The following is a 26,087-nucleotide window of genomic DNA, read 5'->3' as shown; positions in this document are numbered from 1 at the left end:
ATGTCACCAAACTACTTTCTTCCATTGTTCCACCGTCCAGATCTTATAGCTTCGGCACAACGGTTTTCTGTTACGGGCACTTGCATAATTGATGAGTGGTTTTTGGATTACAGCTCGTCCTGCAGTTCCCGGCTTACTGATTTGGTTATCATAGAGATCTCAAGTGCGACATTCAGTTCTGGAGTGACTTTAGCACCCTTCGTCGCCTTTTCGCCACAGTCCTCTTCAACCGCTATATTAAATTACCTACTACTATACATTACAACACTGCGTAATTTACACAAACTTATGGGTTGACGAAATGCCCTTCGGGTCAAGCGTTTGAAAATGGCCTAACGACAGAAACTGCAGTAACACAACTAAAGGTTACAAATTCAGCCAGCAGTAGAACTAAATTGTCGCTCGGAAAACTCCCAATAATTGAGAACTCACAAAAAGGAATAGTTTGCTTATTATCTGAAACTGCATTTCCTACTTTTTGTTGCTCTAACGTACTTGTTAATTGTATATACTAAGGTAGAAACGTGAAAATTCAACATCGTTCATTAACCCAGCTGCAGACGAAATTAAGCGGATAGATCAGCTGATGAAGAAAACGCTTTGCTCAATGTAGAACAAAACAGATTCGAAATAAGGGATATAGAGACTTAGCTGCAAAAGGGCATTGAAATAAATTCAGTGGTGAAAGCTGAAAATTGGTCCGGACCGGGACTCGAACCCGGATCTCCCGCTTGACGTGAGTGGTTGCCTTAACCGCCTCGGTCATCCGGACAGGCTTCACGGCCAACCCACATTCTCAAGTCACAAGCTAGTAGCGTCCCTATCCATTAACGACATTGCTCGCAGCATTATCCGTATTCCTGCAAGAGTTCGGACGTGGTGCGCATTTGCAATGAAGTTATGGGGACCGTCTTCGCTCATTACTATATATGTGTGGTGTCTGTTCTGCCGGACAATAAACGAAAACAACCGACAAACCCGAACTGTTCTAGGATTTAAAAACAATGTGAAGTCACTTCCAACAGCAGCGATCCAGTATGTGCAATGACTCAAAGCGCGACACCCTCTGAAAAAAAATGGTTCAAATGGCTCTGAGCACTATGGGACTCAACTGCTGTGGTCATAAGTCCCCTAGAACTTAGAACTACTTAAACCTAACTAACCTGAGGACATCACACACAGCCATGCCCGAGGCAGGATTCGAACCTGCGACCGTAGCGGTCGTGCGGTTCCAGACTGTAGCGCCTTTAACCGCTCGGCCACTCCGGCCGGCGACACCCTCTGAAGATATCCTCCCTGATAAGGTCTGTTCGGCGGGGCTAGCCAGAAATTGTATTCGACCACAGCATAACTCGATGACACGGGAACCCACTGGGCATCAAAGTGCCTGCGTCTGGTCGCCTGTACCACTCCATCAACGTAATGAACCTTCAATGATACAGTCCACCACAGACACGCTGAGGATGATATCAGTGCATTTTGAAGATTTTAAAAAAATTAACACATCGCCGAATGGAAGTAAGCAACCAACTGATCTTAGTGAGTTACCGGTGGTGATTGAATGACCTTGGATCAGGTGTTCTCTCCAAAGGCTTTGATGCCGCGTGCACCCAAGGCCACGGCATGTTGCCGCCGTCATCGGAGCGCAAAGAGATGCTACGCACTACTTCGTGGGTGGCTAATTCTAGTTTTCTAGAGTCAACATGGTACTTACGTGAAAGAAACCGCACGGTACGTCAATACAGAGCAAGGACATTTCGATATGGTGATCTAGTGAATTGTACGTACTAATTAGACGTACCAGATATGTTCATAACGTTTACTTACCAAAGCGGCTAACAGACGACCAATCGCTTTAGGGAGATCATAACAGGCGGTGAAAGATACTGTACCTGTAACCAAAGGTTAGTTTGTCGTCAAGAAAATTTCATCATCAATATTTCAATCATTTTATTACATTATAGTAAATGCAAACATTATGATACCAGCGGCACCAAATTGCTGTTCCCAAACACGAATTATTATAAAGTTTATTAGAGTAACATAAAAAATGTGACGTGAAAATCAATTATTCTACACTATTAAAACTACCAGAAGAGAGAGCTACACAGTTCGCTACTGCGAAAGATGTCCTTTGATTTTCAGAGCGTAAATATGAACCTATTTTAAAAGGCCAGCGCTCTTGATTTGCTGCAGATTTCAATTTAAAATCTTTCCTCCTTTCAAATGAAGAAACTGAGAAACAAAACATAATAACAGAATGTTTGCAATATAGGCACAATTATATTACCTTTTCGTAATAATTTCCATAACACACTAGGGACTTCTCCGTCATTCGACACCACCCTTCAGCATCATTTAACCTACCGTCTCTAATGCTCGTGCTGTCAGCGTGACATTAAACTCTAATCTTCCTTTTCTCCATTTGCCGTTATATCATACGACGTCTTTTAGCCTATCTCGAAAAATCAATCAGTGCCCTTGCGCTTGTAAGAACACTTTTAGTATAACCGGCAAACTTATGCATGTAGCTGACTGGGGCATATCAACGTGCGTAGTTAACTATCCTTGCCATCTGCTAGCGTGATAAAATCTGCGGCGTTATGTTTTCTATGACGTAATGATTTGAACCAGAAATACATTTACTGTTTCATGCGTCTGCTATGCTTGGCCATCGTCGAGCTGAGGTGGCATTGTGATAACGCAACTGTTTAGTATTCGTCAGGGCCACGATTCAATTCCCAGTCCGAACATCCAGATTTAACCTTTCCATGAGTCTTTAAATCGCTTGAGACGAACGCCGCGGTTTCTGTGAAAAGTTACGGCCAGTTTCCTATCTCATACATCAGCAACACAACATTGTGTTCCTCTTCTTCACCAGTTACATGACCGCTTTAAGTCTACGATTGCTCCATCAGTTTACATGGAACTCAATGAATGTGTAAATTCATTGGACCCCATTGGATGCTTTTGGCATTTATATCTGTGGAACAGTAGCTTATATGTAGAACGTGGGTACAGTGAAATACTGCAAATCGTTTCGTATTCTTATCATGGTCTACCCTTTTTTCAACTGCTTGGAAAAAAACAACTGAGATATCTAACCTTAGAAAAACAATCGAAAAAAATTTCGGTATTTTTAAATGAATACTGACTTTTTTTTTAAATTCTTTGATACGTCACGCTAGAAGAGGGCAAGAGGCAAGACATGTCCGTTCAATTGTAGCTTTCTTTACATTTGGACTGTGAGATAATGCCTGTAGTAACGAGCCAGCAGCCGGCAGTATCCGACTGGAAGGTTAGCAGCGAGCGTCTTCAGTATGGCTTAACGTGTAGGTATTTGGGGCGATAATAAGAAACGAAATGAAATGGAATGTTCACGTATATTCTATAGTATAGAAGGCAAATACAAAACTATGATTTGCTAAAAGGGTTTTGGCAAATGTGTCTGTGAGGGTAATGGCATGCAAGGTGCTAATGCGATGAATTCTAGAGTACTATTCCAGTGTTTGGAGCCCTTATCGACTACGCAAGCCAAAAGCCATCGAACGAATTCAGGGTCGCAACTGGTGGACAGAGGCCACACGAAAATGTAACAGAAATTCTCGTGTACCTTCAATGGCACTCATTCGAAACAATACGACGCACTGCGCGCAAAATCCAAGTGGGCGAATTTAGAGAACCTGTATTAGAAAGAGACTTTGTGACGATTCTACTGCCAGGATTGTATATCTCGCGTTAGGATTATGAGTAGATAAGAGAGATTAGGGTGCGTACAGAGACGGAAGACAGTCAATGGGCAAATGTAACAAAAAACAAAAATATTGGAAAGAAGTACCATCCGTCATTCACTTTTCTGTGGTTTGCGGACCATATATACAGCGTGTTTTAAAGTATTTGAATTATTTGCATCAGCTGGAGAAACTTTTGTTGGTGACAAAATGTTCTCTGACATATCCCGTCGACGCCACTCTTCATTTTATTGACTGCGTCTGCCCTGGGACGACGAGATTTACCGGAAATAGCAGAGTCTGGCAACCACGTGTGCCGCATCTGCATTCTGCCTACCCCAGATAGAGTGATTCTTAACAAGAAATCCTCAATAATGAGTTTTCGTATGTCCATCCTTGTGACTGATCGGCTGTGGGACTGTGGCTGTTCACTTACGTAATAAGATGAAACACCTGCAGCCGTCGTTTTGATGTTATTTTGTTATATTGAACCAGTTTCGGTGACTGAATACACCCTCTTCAGGCCGTAATTGACGCTGAAGGAGTGACCTCAGATCGTTTGCAACCATCAACTACCAATCACAGTTATCATCAGAAGGATTTTTGGAGCCCTGTGTTGCGGTACTGAAACACGTGCTCGTAAAAATCCGACCTGAGGTGTAAAATTATTTTTTCATTATCTCAGTTTCACATAGGTAAACTTTTAAAATTTTACTGACCCACAAAATGCCTTTCATATGAGTGACATGCCCTGCTGTGGGACGGGAAAGAAGGGAACCAATGGGAAAATACTCCTGTCGGGGCATAAAAAAGGCGAATATGGTCATGATTAAAAGAGTCTCACTGAGAAGTGGGGTACAAACTGCGTCATTTTACCTTCCTCAGCACTTTTATGCTGGGTGAGGAGGAGACATTTGTAATGGGAAAGAGACCGAAAAGTAATAAATACTGAAGATAGTAAACAGTAGTAGTTGTATCGAAAGAGCGCAGGAGACAAAGGCAGTGTGAGAGGTACAAGGATACACTGGCTGTGACAAAACAGTGCTGGGAAGAGATTGAAAGAGAAGTGTCAGTGGGCGAAGAGTAAAGAGGAGAAAGTGGACGTAGGTGATAGCCAGTGATAATGAGAGACAGAGTTTGTGACAGAATGAGTACGAGCGACTTTGGGCGAGCGAGCGAAGTGGCGCAGTGTTTAGCAAGCTGGGCTCGCATTCGAGACGACGACGGTTCAAACCGGTGCCTTGCCGTCCTGATTTCGGTTTTCCGTGATTTCCCTAAATCACTTCAGGCAAATGCAGGGATACTTCCTTTGAAAGGACGCGGCCGATTTTCTTCACTATCATTCCCTAATCCGAACTTGTCCTCCATCTCTTAATACTCCGTTGTCGATGAGACGTTAAACACTAACCTCCTCCTCCTCCGACTTACAGCGATGGACTAGTGCTTCTGACAGAGCTTGTGTAAGAGATGACTTGCTTGTTAAAAAGAGGGCGAATGTGTTCGCATGTCAAAATTTTTGGGGAAGTTTTTAAAGCTTCAGAGGAAGGTAGAATGAAGCAGCTGGTACCCCACTTTTCAATCGGAATCTTTTGAACAGGAGCATATTCGCTTTTTTTTGTGCTGCGAGAGAAGCATTTTTTCCGCTGGTAGTGTTTTGGCTCATACACTGTAGTTGCAGTTATTGTCGGCGAATGTCCCGCGCATGCTCTGACGCGTGGGCGGAGCGCTTCCGCGGGACGCCGTGGCTGCGGGCTCCCCTCCTCGGCTCTCCAGTCCTCTAAGTAATTGCTTGTGGCGGCTGCCCACTGGCCGACCACACGTCGCAGACCTGCCTCCCTCCACCCCCCACCTCACCGACACAAAGCTCGTGGTACGATATTAAAGTGCGGAAAACCCGCCGCCGCCTACCGGCCAACTTTTTACACGATATATATATATATATATATTATTTTTTTCTGCTTCCGTACTTCGTGGACACATTACCTCTACGTCGTAATGGAATTGCGTTCGCGGAAGCTGGAAATCCCGGCTCCTAGGAACTGCATTAACTTTATTCTAGCCCGGCAAGGCGCGCGATATTTTCTCGTCGAAATGTTCACTTACAGCGAGAGCTGCGGCTCCTCTGACAACGGTAGTGTCGTATCGCGAGCATTTGCCACTACGATTACAAAGACGTGCGAGACAGAGGGATGGCAGACAGCCCCTAAACTCTAAGGGATCCCCTCACTGCGGCTGGTAACGCAAACACGAAACACCCCGCTTACGGCGCATTTGCATGTGCCACACACACGCCCCTTCCTCGCATTAAACGTTAACAGCCGAGTGGCCAACAACCGGTGGGGCGGGGGCGGGGGACGGGGGGGGGGGGGGCGGTAACTTCCCCGCTCTCAGCGAAACACCACCCTCCCAACGGCGGCACCTAGAACTCCCCTATGCAGTTTAGTGCCTCAGCCAGAAAACAGCTGCTGTCGCGGTGTCACGCCGGCGCCTCTTCTGCAGTATTGTGCCACGTGGTCTCTCTTCCAGGGGCGACGACCAATCACCAAAACAGAAAAATTACTCAGTGAATCTTCTATATCTATACACAGGGTGATTCAGCTCCCCTACCACTGTCGTTTTATACAACGCGCAATATTATAGCTTGCCTTCATAAAACAAGCGCGAGATTTTCACTACGCGCAAACTATTACTCCTACAGAAAAAAAATTAGGCCCCTTTTTGTAGGAAATTTAATGCAACTAAATTTTGTACAGGGATACGTTTGTACTGGACGCCGCGGTTTTGGAGTTATTCAAGACAAACGTACAAAACTGATCTTCAAATGCAACTCCACTCAACATTGATCCCTCATCGGTCAGAATTTCTAGTATTTTGTTGTCGGTACTGCCTCCTGCCTCTGTATAAAAATTTCCAACTACATGAACTATTCCAGTTATTCGACCATTTTTGGTCTCCATCGATTGGGCTATTATGCTACCACCATAGTCTGCTGGTACATTAACATCAGTAATTTAAACGTGCCCGTGAGGATAATGAACGAAAAACGACTTCTGTAAACTTTATACTAAAACTAATTACGTTGACTATTTGATCCAGACTTAACCCTAACAAGCAGACTGGTTTGGTAGTCAGAAGGCCTGAGGAATACAATGATGTATTTGTTTTATGCTGCTAAAATCCACAAAATCGTTAAATTTACATTAACATCAACTTAAAAATTTGTAAGTACTTGACTAAGGATACAGCTTAATACGACCCGTAATTGAAGACTAAATAAGTTCGAATGTGGGAAATAATTCGTGCAGTCACAAATATTGTACAGTGGTATGAGGGAGTGCCATGAAAAACATACTAGAAATTCTGACCGGTGGGGGCTGAGTGTCGGAGGAGCAGAGGTGTATTTGAAGGAAAATTTTGTATGTTTTTCTTCAATAACTGGAAAACTACGGCCTCTAGCGGAAACGTATCCCAGTAAAAAAATTAACTACAATAAATGTCCTACGTAAGTATTCCCTTCCTTTTTCTGTACGACTAATAGTTTGCGCGTAGGGAGCAAGAAAATACGAAAATCCCGCACGTGGTTTATGAATGCCAGGTGTAACACTGTGGGCCGCGTAAAATGACAGCTTTAAGGGCAGGTGACTCACTCTGTATACATATTATAAAAATGTGTGTATGAATGTTCAGCATTTCCGACTCAATCACTGCATCGACCTGCCTTCGATAGGGGTGGCGGTGGGGGTAAAAATGGGGTGACACAGAAGCATAATTCGGAAATATCTGGAGCAACTTCAACCAAATCTGGTATGTACATGACTCATTAGTGGTATGAAACAACTGTGGTTAACATATCCCCACCAACCGCCCCTAGGGGTCGGTGAGGGGATGAGAAGGCGTGACATGTAAAAATATTCAAGAACGACCGGTATCAGTATCGAATCCATAGTTTTTGGGGCCACTAGACTCAATGGTGACAGTCCAGACGACGTTTCGTCCGTAGGTGTATGCATGGGAAGGGGGTGGATGCTAATATAGCGACATATGAGCCCATATCTGTAATTCCTGAAGCAATTTCTGCGAAAGTGAGTTTACGTATCACTTGCAATCTGGGAAAAAAAATACTGTGACACTAAGGCCGCCACCAGCTGAGGAAGGAGGTGAAAAATGGTGGCAAAAGCTTAACTTCGTGACGCTTGGAGCAGTTTCAAACAAATTTCGTGCATACATGACTATTTTATGTAAAAGTACTGTGGGAGCAAGATACCGCTACCACCATAGATATGGGGATGACGGTAAGAAGGGGGCGTAAAAGCGTTCTAATACGACCTGTTGGTATTTGTTTCCTCTATTTAGCTGACTTTGGATACATTAAATGTATTAAGCGCAATTTTTCTCTCTATTTTTGCTGCTTAACGGTGTTTTAATTAGGGAGGGAGAATGAGCATCGCTGTAAGCAGGTAATTTTGTCAACGTGTTTCAGGACCAAAGATGAAGCCACACGGCTGAATACTACAGCTAAATTTAGCATCTTCTCTGTCGCACCTGATCATCTCAATCCAAGTGCAGTATTCGATGTGGCCCTTTAGCACCTGCGTTTGGCGGGCCGTAAATTTTTTTTGTGCATTGTGTTAGACAATTGTGTGTTTACGTTTAGTTAATATTAATTGTTTTATTTACCGGTCTAGTGATTTCCGCTGATTAATTGCAAAGTATAGTACAGCAAAAACTTACCATATTGATCACAAGTAAATAAGAATAAGCTTCCGAATTACATCGGTACCAGTGAATGACCTACGTGTTCTTTTCTAAATAGAATCGGTAAACAAGAAAGAAGGGACTAAAGGACATAAACACAAAATAAGAACAGCTTTTGCATGGTTACAGCGAGAATAATAATTTTTAACTTATACGTATACAATAGTTCACATTCACAAATACGTCACCCGGTGACGTCACATGTTCAACATTTGTCGCCCGCTTTTGGGGGGATTTCCCGACATTTGCGAACCCGTGTGTCTTAAATTACTTGTCTCTGCGTCATCAATTATTTTAATAAAAATAAAAAAAAAATGGCTCTGAGCACTATGGGACTCAACTGCTGAGATCATTAGTCCCCTAGAACTTAGAACTAGTTAAACCTAACTAACCTAAGGACATCACAAACATCCATGCCCGAGGCAGGATTCGAACCTGCGACCGAAGCGGTCTTGCGGTTCCAGACTGCAGCGCCTTTAACCGCACGGCCACTTCGGCCGGCAATAAAAATCATCCTGTATGTGACAAACACATACAGCAGCAAAGGTGAGGGTGAAAATTAGTGGTAACTAAAGCATGAATGACAAGAAAGGCAACAAGGATAATTGGCTCTGAGCACTATGGGACTTAACTTCTGAGGTCATCAGTCCCCTAGAACTTAGAACTACTTAAACCTAACTAACCAAAGGACAACACACACATCCATGCCCGAGGCAGGATTCGAACCTGCAACCGTAGCAGTCACGCGGTTCCAGACTGTAGCGCCTAGAACCGCTCGGCCAGACAAGGATAATTACTCATACACATAGTCGGTGAAGAAGAACAGGTGGTGCCGTGTACAATATAATAGTTTCCGGAGTGCAAATGAAGGTGGAAATTGTTCAGCACGAGGGCTAGTCATAAAGTCTTAATTATCACCTCGAAAAATAAATTTTATTTGCAGGTAAATGTTTCCAGTCCTGATACACATCAAATCTCAGCACCACATTATCGCAGCTTCCTACTGGAGGATGCAAGACAAAATGGTTTAGCCCAATGATAAGTGGAGTATCGCGTGATAAACTGTTTACTGCCTTTGAAGGTGACTAAATCTGCAAGAATATATGTTAAGTTAGCGGAAATGTACGGCAACAACGCTCCAAAATATGACAAAAGGCGAGATGACTCGGTCGCTTCCAGTGTGGTCAAACAATTATGAGTGACGAAGAACGGAGTAACAGACCATCTCTCTGTGAAGAACAGAGATTCGCAACGGAAGTGAGAAATGGCTCTGAGCACTATGGGACTTAACATCTGAGGTCATCAGTCCCCTAGAACTACTTAAACCTAACTAACCTAAGGACATCACACACATCCATGCCCGGGGCAGGATTCGAACCTGCGACCGTAGCGGTCGCGTGGTTCCAGACTGTAGCGACTAGAACCGTTCGGCCACTCCGGCCGGCGGAAGTGGACAAGTGGTGCTCCAAGACCAGCATGTCACAATCGAGAAGGTGCAGCAAAAAGTGAAAATTAGTTATAGATTAGTCTTCAACATCTTCCAAGACATTTTGAAAATGACAAAGGTCGCCGCCTGCTGTGTTCCGCGACTGAGGCCAACCCTAATGACATCTTTAGCCTACTAATCACCATGGATGAGTGCTGGGTGTAGCACCATGACCCCGATACAAATTAGCAAAGCAAGCAGTGGGAACTTCTGCATTCACCACCGCCCAGCCATCTTCGGACGAGGTGATGCTGAGTGTTCCTTTGGGACTGCCTTGTGTGACGCTAGATGATTGTGCTCGAAAGGGGCAAGCTGAAACAGAAGTGCCCTAACGCAAGCTAGTGACGGGGTTACGTCAGGCTGCAAAGACCCAGCGTCGCAGGACGCAGTAGTTTGTGTAATAATTTTGGATCCTTCGAATAGGCCACAGTTTTCTCCTTCACTAAGTGTTGCTTAAAATGACTTACATTTCGTGTACATCTTCTGGTACCAATATAATTTCTCCTCCCCCGCAATTTCAGTTCCTCTCGCGAATGTTGCGCGGGGGAAACAATTGCTGGTACGCCTCCACGTAAGTTCAAATTTCTTGACTGTCTAGTCTTACTGAGTTTACAAGATGCACACCGTTACTGTAAATCTGGAACACGCTCAGTGCTACCACTGCCCGCCGTTTCATTGGCACGCCGTTCATATATGTTACAGTTCTGTACTAATGGCCGCGCCCCGGTAGTACGTGGTGTTCTATCTGAAACACTGTCAACTGCCATTTCACCTCGCACACTTCACTGGAGGTACTAAAACATCACAAATTATCGAATACAGACGTGCAAAGTTACTCATCTGATTGCATCGCTGTTACAGAGAGCTCCCAGCATGTCAAAGCTGCTAATATTACTTTCTTATTTTTTCAAATAAATTAAGTAAGATGTAAATTCACAAGCATATTTTGCTTAGCGCTAAGTTACAGCATTACGCAAAATATGAGTCGTTTAATGTACAGAACTGGTGGGCGAACTGCCAGTACCCGATCTAGTGTAGCTACTAAAGTTAAAAAGGGAAAATTAAAAAGGTATACTTACTGATGACTGCTAAAATTGGAAATGACCTAACATTGATTCTTAATTTGATCTTCACAAATGTACATTATGTTCGTGTAAAATCTGAGTCGCATTCGAGAAAGTTATACACTTGGAACAAAGAGTTAAGACATCAATTAAAACGTAAAAACCAATACCAAAGATTGTATCGATCTACTGTTTTCGCAGGTCACCACAGTCAGATTACGCGCCGGCCGTTGTGGCCGTGCGGTTCTAGGCGCTTCAGTCTGGAACCGCGTGACCGCTACGGTCGCAGGTTCGAATCGTGCCTCGGGCATGGATGTGTGTGATGTCCTTAGGTTAGTTAGGTTTAAGTAGTTCTAAGTTCTAGGGGACTGATGCCCACAGATGTCAAGTCCCATAGTGCTCAGAGCCATTTGAACCATTTGAAATCAGATTACGCCGTTTTATTGCGTAATGATTCCTTATGTACATGCAGCAAATATTTTACTCATTATCACAGAATAAAGCTAGCTGAAGGAGGAACAGATTGGAAGAAAGAAAAGAACTATTGAAAGTTGTGATGATGTTTTACAGCACTTAGGCGTTTCATATCAAGCTCGAAAGCCCCAACCACTCCATTCTTACTCTAGAAGTTTCAACGTCGGAATGCATGTGAATGAATAACTGGCTATGAATCAGGCAAATGGACTGTAGTTTTGAGGGACTGAATTGCTTTGTTATAATTCCCTTTATCCTAAAGTAATCCATCTAGAAATAACACTTAAATAGGAAAATAATGTCTCCTCCCACGTCACTGGCTCCGTGGACTTTAACAAGAGAATTTATTCTTACCTAAAACGTGTAATCTTGTTTAAAAATGGGTAGTGGCTAAAATAAAGTGGAGCTAGTTGTGTGGGAAAGGGTCCAGCTTTACTTGTACATACACGAAGTACAAAATTTTCAACCCTTTAGCTCTCTCTATCTCTCTCCGTCCGAATAGGCTTTGGAAGGCACAGTGGTACCGACCGTCCGCCGTGTCATCCTTAGCCGATAGGCGTCACAGAATCCGGATATGGAGAGACATTTGGTCAACAGACGATCCCCCGGCCGTTTTCAGTTTTCGTGACCGGAGCCGCTACTTCAGAGTCAAGTAGCTGTTCAATTCGCCGCCAAGGGCTGAATGCACCCCATTTGCCAACAGCGCTAGGCAAGCTCGAACGGTGACCCATCCAAGTGCTAGCCAATCCCAACAGTGCTTAATTTCGGTTATCTGACGGGAACCGGTGTTACTACTGGAGCAAGGCCGTTGGCTTTAGAACTATCTTATTTTCATCGTTTCACGTTCATACACCCAAATGCGGGGAGGCCTCCATGGAATGTTTTCAACGCTCATGTAAATACAGGAAACATATGCAAACCTGGATACGAAGACGGTGTCGGAGTTCCCTGTGGCGACGTTCGGTGGTGCCTGGTGATTCCGGTGCGAAGCCCAGCGTTCCGCACAGCCGGCGCAAACGCGGGACTCTGTGGCCGGCGGGCGGGGTCAATGACCGTGGTCCCGCTGCACCGCGCTGCGGCCACTGTGTCCAGTCAGTCAGTATCTGCTGGCCCGCTGCGCGGGTTAGCTCTTGGCAGCTCGGTAGTCTGTGGTGCGTAGCTTTCATTTTCTGCTAACCCTACTGCCTTCTCTCGGATGAGCTCAGCTAGAGGACGGAGCCATCGTACACAAGACAGGCAGAACGTGTTCGTACGGTTCACTGTAGGGCGCTACTGGAAGGATGCATCTACAGCTACTCTTACATCCGCACACTGCAAACCACTGCGAAGTGCACTGCAGAGCTTACGTCCCATTGTAGCAGTTCTGGATTTTTTTTTTCGTTCCATTCACGTACGGAGCTCGAGAAGAATGATAGTTTACAACTACATCTAGATCATACTCCGCAAGCCATCTGATGGTGAGTGGCGGAGGATAGTTCTGATACCACTAACTGATCCCCACCTAGCCTGTTCCACTCATGAATGGTGCTTGGAAAGAATGATGGTTAGTATGCTTCCGTACTGGCTTTAATTACTGGAGTTTTCTCGTCGTAGTCATTACGCGAGGTGTATGTGGGGGGAAGTAATATGTTGTCCTACTCTTTCCGGAAAGTGCTCTCTCGAAATTTCAATAGTGAGCATATCCGTGATGCACAACGCTTCTCTTGTAACGTCTGACAATAGAGTTTGTTGATTATATCGGTAACGCTCTTGGCCGACTACACGATCCCGTGACGAAACGCACCGCTCTTCGTTGGATGTACTCTAACTCTACACTCATTCACACCTAGCAAGGATCCCATATCGATGAACAATGCTCAAGAATCGGCCGAATAAGCGCTTTATAGGCCACTTTCTTCGTGGATGAGTTACATTTACTTAAGACACTTTAAAAAAAAAAAAATGGTGTTTCGTTAATTCCTAAACGTTACGACTGATTCCTCTGAATTAGAGTCCGTACTCACATCGCTTTTTATGATACAGGCAGTAAACAGGACCATAAACGCGATCCCTTATCCCCGTCGAAATTGAGACACTATGCGGCGTTAGCTGTAAGCAACATTCGTATTTAATAGGTTCTAGTGTTCCAGTCGTAGTAACCAAAGTTCGAAAGGAATTTCAATAATGCAAGTTAGTTGTATAACAGGCATGGTAGCTCATTTTGTCTAGAACGAACACTGTTTGACATCTGCTTTCGCAGGATTTTCGATGTCTCGTATCTTGATCAATACTTTGTGTTGTCTTAAAAAACTGGAAAGTCTGCCGACGGTGTGTCAGACAAATTCGCCTCGAAAAAACTTGGCTCCAAAAACTTCACGTCAAACCAGTGGCGTATACAGAAAAACCTCAAGGGTGGGGGCGCTAAACATATCTTGAGCTACCTTTACTTTTACCGTAACAATATTTCTGTTTCTGAATGTAAACTAGCTTCCTATTCTGCGAATAGTTCGTATTTATAACGCAACGTATCCAAGGTTCTCTGTACAAGAAAACAGTAGAATAATCGCGACTTTTCTCGAACAAATACCAGACAGAATAACGTATCGACATCACTAGAATGGCCGCAGTTTTTCTCGTAGGAATATAATGTGTTAGCTATCCATGTGCGAGACAGAAACGTATAAAATACGATGACACGGACGCGCGTGCTGGATAGGAAAGTACAACAACGCGATAATTAGATTCAGTTGAAACGATTGAAACGACTGAATAGCGTACGGGCTGACTGGCGGGGCGACGCGCGTGGTAATGCAGGGGCTCAGTAACCGAGGGGGGAGGGGTGGGATGGAGGGGAGGATGGGGTGGCGCCCCCCGTATGTATCCGCCACTACGGTGAAACTTAAAGCATTTTCCGTGTTGACTGTCTCAGAAATCGTGCATTTGTAGTAGCTTTTACGTGTATTTTTGCGTATTATGTGCCACGGAAAACGTATATTGTGCTTCAGCATCAGTTGTAATCAATATGTGCATTATACAATTTTAGCAGTAGCACCCTAGTTCGAAGAATCATTCGCTCCGAATTCCAGTGTGTATCAACGTTAATAACCGCACTTTTCTGAGAATTTTTGGAAGTTACAAGCGTTGTGCTTAATATATTCCGCAGAATATCGACGTTTATGATATAGTTACTGTAGTGCATAATTAACATATCTTGTTATATTTATTTTTCCCTTTCCACAGAAGTTTATGCTGTCTGCATTTATGGTAAATGAACGCTATTTCCGAGTTTCTTGGAGACTATAACCTCAAAAATGTTTTAGAAATTTAGTAACTTTTTCCTCAGTTTTTTTCTGTTGCCTGAACAGAAATCTCGTTTTGAGTACTAAATGCGTCAGACCTTAAAGGGAATTAGTAATACTTTTAGCTTAAAGATCCAGATACAGAAATGAAAAGAGAATATCAGGCTTATTTTGAAGTTGTTTATTAAGACATTGCACCAGCCACTGTGCAGCCCCAATGTTAACGTTGTTCTCGAATACGGTATGAAGTAGTTAACGTTTGTAAGCAGTTCGAAATCTCCCGACTACTGTCAAACGATTGGAAGCTGCTATGTGTGGGCGTTTTGGGAGAACTCCCAACAGTCGTGTTCAGATGTACCAAAGTATATCAAGTACTAACCTCTTTTGCGGATCTTGTTTCCTCTACAGGAAGTGCGGGATCTCTCACTAATCGCCCACTCGACTGCGAGTGGTGGCTGCACAGGAGAGACAGGAACGAGGTAGAGCTCAGGATGATGTACCGACTCCCCAGCAAATCAACAAGTTCGAGGTAGTGTTTTCCAATGAAACCGAAACTGACCCAGTGAGACTCATTTCATCTATTGGAAAACCAGGTACGTCCTGTGTTAAAGGATAGGGGGTCTATTAACCGACAACAATTCATACTTATGTCGAATAATGCTCCCCTCAGGGAAATGGCAGCAAGGTATGGGAAGGAACTCCATGTGTACTCAGTGTGTATGCTTGTGGGCTTCATAGAACATGTTAAAGAGGCTGTTTCGGCAGCTATTGGGGGAACAAGACACAACCAACTGCAGACGGTGACGCACGTTGGAACAAAGTATGCTGTTGTCTGGGCTCCGATGTCATACTTGGGTCATTCCTGTGAACGGCGGTCTCGCGGTTAAGGCGCTCAGTCCGGAACCGCGCGACTGCTACGGTCGCAGGTTCGAATCCTGCCTCGGGCATGGATGTGTGTGATGTCCTTAGGTTAGTTAGGTTTAAGTAGTTCTAAGTTCTAGGGGACTGATGACCACAGAAGTTAAGTCCCATAGTGCTCAGAGCCATTTTTTTGTGAACGGCGGAGATGGTTGAAAACACCAACCTTGTTCACGGAGTTTCAACAAGGTTACCATTTCCAGCATTGTTCCTAGAACTGATCGTGATCCCTAGTTCTGAACCGAGTTGAGCGAGAGACTGCGAAGGCTCTGTGAAAAGTTATGCTGCGACTTTCTGGATTTCAGGTGTAGGGTTGAGAATTGCAGCGTCTCCCTGAACGGGTCAGATCAGAGACTGCTTCCGAGGTAGCTGACTGTGTGGGTTGCACAGGATCTTCCTCAATACGTTCCATCGGCAAATGATATTAATGTCGATTTCAATATGTAACTCGTATCAGCAATGCTTTGTAATTTATGACATCCGTTAACAATGACCGAGACACATGCACAGCTGAATCTTATTTTTCTTACACTCCGGTCTTAGTTTCATGACCTATGTTTAGATTTCACCGAGACCAGTAATAACGTCAATAGTAAAGAAAATGTTCTAGCGTTCTTGGACATTATTGTGATCAGATTTGAGAAATAATTGGCGTTGCTCTCCTGTACTGGTTTTGAAAGTGTGATTATTATTACAATAACGTGTTCTCTAGACTGCGTTCGTAAAGTTTATTTACACAGGTTCGGTGTGTACGTATCATGCTTGACATCCATTTCTTTCCATGCTTACGTAGAAACATCTGCATGTTCGCGTGTTACATCTCTGTCTACAATACGGAGAGACAATATCAAGGTGATTTCTTACCACTAAACATGGCATGTCACATGGCTGTCCCGATAACTTTAGCAGTTCCAGTAATGCTAATCAAACTCAGTTGTTCAACAAAACATGGAATTTTGCTCACAAGCTGACTGGATAAAGTTCTAATTAAATTCCGGGCAGAAGTTACTTTCCGTACAGGCGCTAACTTCCGGGAAAACGGTAAAAGGATAAAAAAAAAATCCGGACATGCGAAGTCTTTGGCATTACTCCACGTGCCGAAAGGCGTAACTTACCCGGCGAAGTGGAAAAACGGGCACACGCTACAAACAGGAAACCAGCGCCGGCAGAATTTGGCGGGGAACAAGTCGAGCTGATGGCAGGGTTGTGTTGAGGCGCGGGGGCGTGCACCGAGAGAGGGGGCGGACTGCTGACAAAAGAAGTGCTTGCCGCTGCCGCTCGCGGCGGAATTAAAACACGAGATCAAACGCGCGCCGAATATTTCGACGAGTACGGCTCCCCGCACGGCGGCTCCTGCAATTCCGCCTGACGCCTTCGATTGGCAGCGACCTCTGAAGAAACTCCAGACACATCACCGGTCGAGTGATAATGTTCACCGCGTTTGCTGCTAAAAATATGAAAACGAAAAAACTGTTCAAAAAGTCGCTTTTCCAGAACTAAAAATGAGACGCTTAAGAGAAATTTAATTTTCTAGAAGATCCTCTTTTGCTGCCTCTTTGTTTCTTTAAGCGAATACAGACGATTCTGCCTAACAGTAGAACAAGGCTGTATTTGAACTTATCATTCATGTTCATTTGGCGGTGGATAGAAATGGGAGAAGTAATCAACCGTGGATTTACACGGAAGTAGCATGGTCTAAGAGGTTTGTGGAAAGCACGGAAATCTAAAGATGACTGACATGACGCGCATATGAACTCATATTCTTATGAAAACAAGTACCATATTCAGTATTTTCCATATCTTACACCGCAACGTATTACATGAATTCAGACACTTACTGAAGCATATTTTAAATTATCCAGGAATCGAGACTGTCTAGTAACTAGTCCACCACGTGCCATAGGAATCGTTAAAATACTTTACAGCGTGATACGTGTGTCTACCATGTGCGACCTGCGACAGCCGGCCTGTGTGGACGAGCGGTTCTAGGCGCTTCAGTCTCGAGCCTCGCGACCGCTACGGTAGCAGGTTCGAATCCTGCCTCGTGCATGGATGTGTGTGATGTCCTTAGGTTAGTTAGCTCTGTGCTCAGAGCCATTTGAACCATTTGAACCTGCGACAATAGATTTTAGAATAAATGTACGAAATATAAGTTGTACTAGAAGCAAATAGTCGAATCAGTTGGAAGTATTTGTTGGGTGTGTTGTATGCTGCCTACTCATCAAATATGGGGTGTCTAGGAAAACTGCATTCTCGGATCGCTAAAGTCAAGCATATCGTATTAAAGAGTTTTATTATAGAAAATAAATGACAATACTTAACTTTGAAAAGTGCATAGAAGTGTTGAAAGTAAAGGGCGACATTTAGTATAATCAATGTCCTTCTATATAATGATTCCAGTACAAGTGAAGGAATACTGTGGATGCTTCTATCCAGGTCGCTGTTCTAGACGCTTCTGTAGAACTCTTAGAACTGGCTGTGGCCAGGCAGCGCGGCGCTGTCCTCTTCGTGTAGAGTGTGCTGCCGTCGCGTTGTCTTCCTGGAGAGCGGTCGGTCAGAGTGTAGTTGACTGACTTCATCTCACAGCCCTCTTTGCTCTAACGTTCCCGCCTGGCGTGCCGAAGCTTGACCTTACGCCGGCACAGGTTGGCTGGTAATAATACTACTGTAAATATACAGAATTTTTGTAATGATTGTAATATACACAGGAGGACTTTAGTGTCGCTTAAAAATGTTACATTTATGAAACCTGTATAACATATCATTCCTGGACGCGTCCGTTGGCTCGTCATCTGGGGTGTTTTGGACCCCAGAGCCGGATTACAGCAACCTGTGCATGTAGGCTTCGTCCAGCCTGTAGCTCAAGGGCTACACCTTCCACTAACCTGTCTATGTGGTATATGTTCGAAGGTTAACGGAAATACATGCGTTCTGTTCCTGCATCTGGTTGGATGGAAGATCTGGATGTTGAAATACACTGAAGCGCCAAAGGAACTGGTATAGGCATGTGTATTCAAATACAGAGATATGTATACAGGCAGAATACGGTGCTGCTGTCGGCAATGTCTATACAGGGTGTTACAAAAAGGTACGGCCAAACTTTCAGGAAACATTCCTCACACACAAATAAAGAAAACATGTTATGTGGACATGTGTCCGGAAACGCTTAATTTCCATGTTAGAGCTCATTTTAGTTTCGTCCATCTACGCTCAATGGAGCACGTTATCATGATTTCATACGGGATACTCCCCGGTACCAAATGTAGAGACTCTTCGTGCTCGTATTGTGGACGGTTGTGATTCAATAAGCCATTCTCCAGGGCTGCATCAGCGCATCAGGGATTCCATGTGACGGAGAGTGGATGCATTTATCCTCGCTAACGGAGGACATTTTGAACATTTCCTGTAACAAAGTGTTTGAAGTCATGCTGGTACGTTCTGTTGCTGTGTGTTTCCATTCCATGATTAATGTGATTTGAAGAGAAGTAATCAAATGAGCTCTAACATGGAAAGTAAGCGTTTCCGGACACATGTCCACATAAGATATTTTCTTTTTTTTGTGTGAGGAATGTTTCCTGAAAGTTTGGCGGTACCTTTTTGTAACACCCTGTATAAGACAACAAGTGCCTAGTGCAGTTGTTAGATCGGTTACTACTCCTACCATGGCGTGTTATCTAGATTTAAGTGAGTTTGAACATGGCATTATAGCTGGAGCACGAGTGATGGGACACACCATCTCCGAGGTAGCTATGAAGAGGGGATTTTCCCATATGACCATTTCATAAGTGTACCTTGAATATCAGGAATCCAGCAAAACATCAAATCTCCGACGGAAAAGAATCCTGCAAGAACGGGACCAACGACAGTAGTAGCGCAAACTTTGTTGTGGTGCATTTTGTTAGTGCGGGTTGCCTATGTCAGGGGCAGGTACGCACTCAGGGGCGCCACAACGTAGTTTGCCCTACTACTAATGAATGTAACAGTAGTGCAACCCTTCTGCAAACTGCTGCAGTTTCAATGCTGGACCATCAACAAGTGTCAGTGAGCGAACCATACACCGAAACATCATAGATATCGGCTTTCTGAGGCGAAGACCCACTCGTGTACCCTTGATTACTGTGAGACAGAAAGCTTTATGCCTCACCTGGACCTGTCAACACGATATTGGACTGTTCATGACTGGAAACATATTGCCTGGTCGGACGAGTCTCGTTTCAAATTGTATCGAACAGATGGATGTGTATGGGTATGGAGACAGTCTCATGAATTCATGGACTCTGCATGTCAGCAGGGGACTGTTCAAACTGGTGGAGGCTCTGTAATGGTTTCGGGCGTGTGCAGTGGAGTGATATGGGACACTTGATACCTCTAGATACGAATCTGACAGGTGACACGTACGTATGCATCCTGTCTGATCACCTGCACCCATTCATGTCCATTGACAATGAACTTGGGTAATTCCAGAAGGACAATGCTACACCCCATACGTCCAGAATTGTTACAGATGGCTCCTGGAACTCTCTTCTGAGTTTAAACTCTCCTACCGGCCACAAAGCTCCTCAGACATGAACATTATTGAGCATATCTGGGATGCCTTGCAAGGCATTGTTCAGAAGAGATCCGCAACCCCTTGTACTCTTACGGATTTATGGACAGCCCTGCAGGATTCGTGGAGTCAGTTATCTCCAGCACTACTTCACACATGAGTCAAGTCCATGCCACGTCCAGCTGCGGCAATTCTGCGTTCTCGCGAAGGTCTTACGCAATATTAGGCAGGTGCACCAGTTTCTTTGGCTCTTCAGTGTAATTACATGGAGCAGCTTGTAGCTCGAAAAATCTATCAGTCCTTTGGGGTGTAGGAGGAAAGCCTTGTGCCCTCAGGGACTGAAGTGATCTTTCAAAGTGGCCAACATTTCGGAAATCGAGAGTGATCAACAAAATTACTTTTCCAACACGGAAAGCCTACGAAGCTGTATAATGCATTGCTGTGCATGGAATTCTGCTTGGTCACTGCCCGGTTTCTAGGCGGGCGTTGCAGTTTCGTGAGCGGTCTTATGCATGGTAGTAGGCCGTATATCAGAGTGTGGAGTTAGTAGCTATCTGGTCATTGTTTAACGAAGAAGACCGACTTGAGGAGTTTGAGGCCAACGTATTACCCTTGTTTCCAAGTTAACTTGAAGCTTGGTGCATTGTGTGGTTTTGGATCTATTCACTTTGAAATGTTATCCTGTCTTTATTTGTGTAGGTTCGAGTATTATCGGCACAAGTTGGTATGGAGCGAGATGGAAGCGGTGTACATTTTCTAGTTCAGCGATCGGATCTCAGAATATTTCTGAAAATAGTTCAAGTCCTCCAGTGCTTTATTTAACGACTTTCGCGTAGTGACAGTTTTAATCCTGAATCTCTGATTAAACTACGGCTGGCGACCCATATTTAGAGAGGTTTTATTTCTGCAGTAGTTCAGAAAGTTAACCCGTTTGTAAGAAAAACAGCTGTACATCAGACCGCTCGCAAAAACTGTCTTGCGCGCCTCATGTCGCTGGACTTCGCGTGACGCAACGGACCATTAGCACTAGGTCACTTTTACTTCCACAGTTGTGTCGATTTGAAAACATCGACCTCCAGGCATTTCACTGATGTACATTAATATGAGCGATAATTCTTCCGAGGGCAACTGCTAACGATTCTCCTTATGGCCACGTGATTGTGATGTACTCAAAATGACAACATGAGCGCGACAGCCAAGTCATGGTGGCGCTGGTCTTACGCATGTGATAGCGCTTGATAGACCTTTCGTTTGGGAGAAAAATGAGAATCTCAGCATCTGCATGTCTAAAGCAATTGTCCGAGACGACGTGTCTGTGACCAGTATGGTAAGAACTCATCGTTACCCAATGTTCACTCAGCCCTGCGTTGAACAACAGATCTTTAATGGACGCTTATGCAGTGACACTAAACCCAGAAGTAGCCAGTTCGAAACCTTATAAGCCAAATACCCAATATTTCACTGTAGATATTATGATGCTGTTAGTTTATTATTACCAATACTTACGGTTAAATCCGAAACCTCACCAAACTTCGAAAGTTAATAAAACAACAACACTTGTTATATTGGCTGCATTTATGGAACTGCAACCAGTTTCATTATTTACGAACATTTTCACGTGAAGAAGTGACAGAAAAGTGCCGGTGTCGGCAAAGGATGTTCATAGAGTATGAGACCGGATGTAGTTCAATAAATGCAAGCCAAATGTTTCACTAACATTCATGTTAATTATCTATGGAAGCTCAACATGATCAAGATTATTTCCACGATGTCTCACGCACAGACGATATGTGCCACTGCTGATGGTGATGTGGATAAGTCATCACGCTAGGGACGTTCAACTCAGCAGTAAGGACTAGGCTGCCGTGACAGTACAAAGATAACTGTCTCTCCTTGGGAGAAATGCATTCGTCACCGTATTTCTGTGTTGAGAAATAAATATACGGACATGAAAAGTAAATACACAGAACGTTTGTTTTATTTAAAAAGCTTTAAGAGTTTTCACATAAATTCGGAGGCATTATTTTTCAGCAGAATAATAATGTACAATGTTAACAGCGTCACTTTGGTTTAAAAATCTTTAAGAGTTTTCACATAAATTCGGAGGCTTTACTTCTCAGCAAGCCGTATGGAATCCGCAGTTGCCTTTTATCTGTGGTTCGCTGAATAACGTGCGAAAAAAGGGTAAGCTGAGTTTCTCTCCACCGTTCTTTCGCAGACAGCCAGAAAAAAGACGACATCGTGATCGGTTACTGCGTACAAGTACATTTGTAGAGACAATATGTGCGTCATCTTCCTCCAACACGACAACTACAACTGATTCAATTGCTCTTCAACGTACATTGCTCTGTCACAACAAAGGATTGTGGAACTGAATGGTCAGTCCTGCTTCCACCATAGCCAGTTGGCCGTGTTACTCTGTCTAAGTTGCGACGTGTTTTGTAACGCAGTAGCTGCGAGTGCCGGCATTTGTTGAGGACATAAATGGCCGACGGGAAGGAGCCGGAAGGCGGCGTGAGAGCGGAGCCGGCAATTACAGCGGCCGCTACACACGCCGCACGCACTGCTCTGTAGCGTAATTGCCGGAAAGTTCCGGGCCAGAGCGGCCCGTGCGACCGGGAGGAGCAGGGCGGTGCGGCGCCGCGCCGCGCCGGCCATTCGTTACGCCGCCCCTTGCCAGCATCAGTCGCGGCAGCCCGCGGTCCGTCATCAAAGCGGCGACACTGCTGCGGCGAGACGCGTGGGATGGCTCAGCACGGCTGCCCGCAACACGCCAACTCGCGGTTGCGACCTGCGGCGGCTCCTACCATCTTTCTTACTCACCTGACTTCACCTTCACAGCGACGATCTACCTCTCAATTTTCCTATGTCCTCCGCAGGCCAACGTGCAATGCAATGAGCTGATAAAAATCACTGGATACCTCCTAATACCATATTGGACCCATGTTGGTCCAGTGTAGTAAGCACCGACTTGCCATGGGCTCAACGTGTCGTTGGAAGCCCGTTGGAGAAATAGTGAACCACGTTGCCTCTATAGCTGTCCATAAGTGCGAAAGCGTTGCCTGTGTAGGAGTTTGTGCACGTACTGATTTGTCGATTAAGTCCCATAAACGTTCGATGGGATTCACGCTGGGATACCTCGGTAGCCAAAACATACGATCAAACTGTCCAAAATGTTAACAATCGTGAACAATTCTGATCCGCTTACGTGATGTGCATTGAACCGCGAACCTAGAAACGACGCAGAAGCTTCGTCTCGCCTTAAAAACCATCCACAGGCTGGCCGGCACACCGGACCTCGACACTAATCCGCCGGGCGGATTGGTGCCGGGGGCCGGCAAGCCTTTCCGCTCGAGAAGAAGAGCGTTAAACCGCGTGGCCAGCCGAGGGGGGGTGGGGGGGGGTGGAGGAGAACGTTACTGACGTGGTACGTTGTCATCCATAAAAATCCATCGTTGTCCGGGAACACGAAGTCCAGGAGTGGCTGCAGAGACTTTCCAAGTAGCCGAACACAACCATTTCCAGTCATTGATCGGTTCAGTTGGACCAGAGGACCCAATCCAATCTATATAAGCACAGCGCATAACATTATGGAGCCACCACTAGCTTGCACAGTGCCTTGTTGACAACTTGGTTAAAACAGAAGTAATATCCGTCGTTCCCCAAGGAAATGTTATAGGCCCTCTATTGTTCCTGATCTATCTTAATGACAAAGGAGACAATCGGAGTAGCCGTCTTAGATTGTCTGCAGATGATGCTGTCATTTATCGTCTTGTAAAGTCATCAGATGATCAAAACGACTTGGAAAATGATTTAGATAAGATATCTGTATGGTGCGAAAATTGACAATTGACCCTGAATAAAGAAAAGTGTGAAGTTATTCACATGGGTACTAAAAGAAATCAGCTAAATTTCGATTACGTGATAAGTCACACAAATCTGAAGGCTGTAAATTCAGCTAAATACTTAGGGATTACAATAACAAATAACCTAAATTGGAACGATCAGCCGACCGGTGTGGCCGTGCGGTTCTAGGAGCTTCATTCTGGAACCGCGTGACCGCTACGGCCGCAGGTTAGAATCCTGCCTCGGGCATGGATGTGTATGATGTCCTTAGGTTAGTTAGATTTAAGTAGTTCTAAGTTCTAGGGGACTGATGACCAAAGATGTTAAGTCCCATAGCGCTCAGAGCCATTTTGAACCATTGTGAGTAGAGGAAATCAAAGACTGCGATTCATTAGCAGAACACTTACATGGTTCAACAGGTCTACTAAAGAGACTTCTTACATCACGCTTGTCCGCCATATTCTGGAGTATTGCTGTGCGGTCTGGGATCCGCATCAGGTGGGACCGACGAATGACATCGAAAAAGTACAAAGAAGGGCAGCTCGTTTTGTATTATCGCGAAATAGAGGAGACAGAGTCGCAGACATGATACGTGAATTGAAGTGGCAATCATTAAAACAAAGGCATTTTTCGTTGCGAAGGGAACTTCTCATGAAATTTCAATCACCAGTAGAAAACTGCAATTGCGAAAACATTCTGTTGGCACCCACCTACATATGGAGAAATGATCATCACGATAAAATAAGAGAAATCAGGGCTCGCACAAAAAAATTTAAGTGCTCGTTTTTCCCACGTGCCGTTCGAAAGTGGAACGGTAGAGAGACAGCTTGAAGGTGGTTCACTGAACCCTCTGCCAAGCACTTTATTGTGAATAGCAGAGTAATCACGTAGATGTAGATGTTCCTTTACGTGGATGTTTCGGTCTTATCTTTGGGGATCCAGAAAGGTTCCGCCCACCATAACTTCATTTTCATGACGGTCATAAACACATCCAGTTTGCTCTCTGAAACCTTTCGTTTATTCTCCTGTGTCTTATAATGTGTATATCTGCATTACCCTTCGCGCAGCTCTCAGTATTTTAGTGGTTTTCGCAGTAAAAGTCCGTCTGTCAGTGCCCTGATGCACACAGAATGTGAACTATTATACGAGCTGGGTGCTTGGTTTCGAAAACTCTTCAGGCATTTTTTTTTTTCCATTTATTTTATTCCATGTCCATTCACTGTTATCTTCGATTGTCATAAATACAAGAGATCTTCAACTCGTTCTACGATTTCACTGTAAACATGCAAAAGTACCTTTTCGATATAGCATATATAACGTTTTTCTGTTATTACTGTTGACTTTTAGGTCTATTTCCAGCTAATTTCTTCTGTTCGTAGTTGACGTTTCCCCACATTAGGGGAAAATAGGTCGGTCTCCATTAACACGTATTTCTTCTTTGTTTTCTATTTTCAGAAATCCGGAAACATCCTCCAGAGACGCTAAAAATCGATTTCGTGGTCCAGAATCTGCTTGTCTGACTCTTCTTTTTCTTATTTCTCTCCTCTCTGTCTCTCTGTCTCTCTGTCTCTCTCTCTCTCTCTCTCTCTCTCTCTCTCTCTCTCTCTTTCTCTCTCTCTCTCTGCCTCCTCTTTTTTTCTTTTTTTTTTGGGTGGAGCGGGGGTGGCAGCTTGGACAGTTTTGTCGGTCACTAGTCAGTGTCGGCGTCTGGAGTGGGGGACCTCTTAACAACGCTCCGTGTATGGCAAGCTGGTAAGTGCAGCAGGGACAGTAGCTACAAGAGGTAGGGGCGCAGATGAGCGCGACTGAGTGGTTGATTATTCCAATCTGAGGGTCATCTGGCGCCGAGTGTACACAACACGAGACTGGATGATGCAGAAGTGAGTACACACGTTCAAAATCAATCCAGAATTTTAACGTACGAGTACTGAAGCTCGAAGCCTAACTGATGCTTTTATCACTCGTAACCTAAGACTTTAAAAGGTCTGC

At 44.4% G+C, this 26,087-nt stretch overlaps 1 long non-coding RNA gene across 1 annotated transcript in view; it reads right to left on the bottom strand.

Moving 5' to 3' along the window:
* Nucleotides 1-1,773: 1,773 nt before the first annotated feature.
* The window catches only part of LOC124616204, a 496,138-nt gene continuing 471,824 nt past the window's right edge, over nt 1,774-26,087 (bottom strand). Inside the window, exon 3 of the long non-coding RNA XR_006979857.1 lies at nt 1,774-1,892. This is a non-coding gene — a long non-coding RNA (uncharacterized LOC124616204). The remainder of the gene's footprint in view (nt 1,893-26,087) is intronic.

Source organism: Schistocerca americana, chromosome 5 (genome assembly GCF_021461395.2).
Source record: "Schistocerca americana isolate TAMUIC-IGC-003095 chromosome 5, iqSchAmer2.1, whole genome shotgun sequence".
NCBI lineage: Eukaryota > Metazoa > Arthropoda > Insecta > Orthoptera > Acrididae > Schistocerca > Schistocerca americana.
The sequence above is the reverse complement of the archived record's forward strand: the minus strand, read 5'-3'. Positions and strand labels throughout refer to the sequence as shown.